The sequence below is a fragment of the Choloepus didactylus genome, chromosome 6, assembly GCF_015220235.1.
Source record: "Choloepus didactylus isolate mChoDid1 chromosome 6, mChoDid1.pri, whole genome shotgun sequence".
Lineage (NCBI taxonomy): Eukaryota > Metazoa > Chordata > Mammalia > Pilosa > Megalonychidae > Choloepus > Choloepus didactylus.
The window spans coordinates 66018559-66020209 of record NC_051312.1 but is presented as its reverse complement, the minus strand read 5'-3'; positions in this window follow the sequence as shown (position 1 = coordinate 66020209).

The following is a 1651-nucleotide window of genomic DNA, read 5'->3' as shown; positions in this document are numbered from 1 at the left end:
CATAAGACAGACCTTTTCTTTCTTCCCGGTGTTTAAAGCAGGTAATCCTTTGCTCCAGGCCATGTGCCTCAATAGTTTCTTTTTGTCCTTTCAATCTTTTTTTGCCTGGAGGGCAAATTCCGGGTACACGTGGTGGGTGAGGTGGGCTTGTCCACCAAGTCAGACTTTTTCAGATAGAACACGGCCAGGAACTCACAGTAGGAAGGGATCAGGAAGGGTGCTAGGAGCTTCTTTTATGTCTCCCCAAAGCTGTGCTTTCTTGCCCTGTCCAGCAAAAGAAGTCATTGAACTTGTATCCCACTGCTCTGAGAAGCAGAGTCTTTAAGTCTCCTCAGCTGCCTTTGTCTGTGGCTGGTTGGAATAATGGCGGCCAATGGAGCTGGCCTCCAGCAATCAAAAGTAGTGATCAGCAATCAGCCCCTGCCCATGCCTGATCTTGGGTAAATGGATTTTGGATCTCTTTCTGTCACCAGTGAACTAGCCAGGTGCAGTACCCCCCATGGTAATGGCCCTGTGGAGAGTGATTTACTAGTCTTTACCATATTTTACCAGCCTCTTCCTCCCCCTCTTCCCTGGATGTGGTAGAATGTTTACTGGACTCTGGAGTTTTGGAATAGTGGTTTCAGACAGTTCTGCCTGTTTAATATTGTTCTGGTTGGAGACTGAATCCTGGGGCTTCCTACTCCACCATCTTCCCACAATCCTTCAGGATAATTTTTAAGTTAGAAATGTTTGGAATAATTATTAAAAATAATCATCTATTGTTCTTTGTGGAAAGGTTTTTAAAGAATCAATTCAATCGATTTAAGGGTGGATTGGGCTATTCAGCTTTTTTTTTCTTCTAGCATCAGTTTTGGCAAGTTTTATTTTTAGAGAAATTTGTAATGCATGTTTCCATTAATTATTGGCATTAAATTAAGAGACTCTCTTCTTATCATCTGTTTAATTCTACTGGATCTAAATTATGTTCCATTCTTCACTTCCAGTATTTTTGAGCTTTTATCTCTTTTATGGATCAAATTTGCCAGAATTTTGTGAATTTCATTTGTCTACTTGAAGAGCTAATTCATGGTTTTGTCTGATCTATTTTGTGTTTATTTCATATTTCATTATTTTTAATTCTTATTATTCCTTTGGTAAGGTAAGCATTTGCCAGGTACGTATTTTTTCCTTATCTTTTTTTCATTTTGTCCTCTCTGCGTCTTTCTCTTTTTAACCTTTAACCTTTCTGTATCCTTATATTGTAACAAATTTTTTTTTTCCAGTTGTCATAGTAAAATTTCTCTAAAACTTAGAAGTACATGAAATTCTTTGCTTAATGAAACGTACCTAAAGCCTTGTGATTCTCTCAGGCTAGAAGCTTCTCCAGGTACTCATAAGAAAAATGTTCGTCAGGTTTGAGGCCACAGACAGACATTTGCTCATGTTCTGACATAATTCCCAGGAACTGGGAGGGATGCTCCACTGGAATATAGTATGAAGTCCCAAAATGCTTCTTAGACTTGGAGAAAAAGTGAGACTCTACCCAAGAGTTAATTTTATTCTTCGGAAGAGATTATTTGTATTTTTTTGAGGAGTGAATAAAGTAGGTTAAAATGAAGACCTCTCTAGAAAGAGACCAACAAGAAAGCAAATTGGTTGTCCAGGTTCT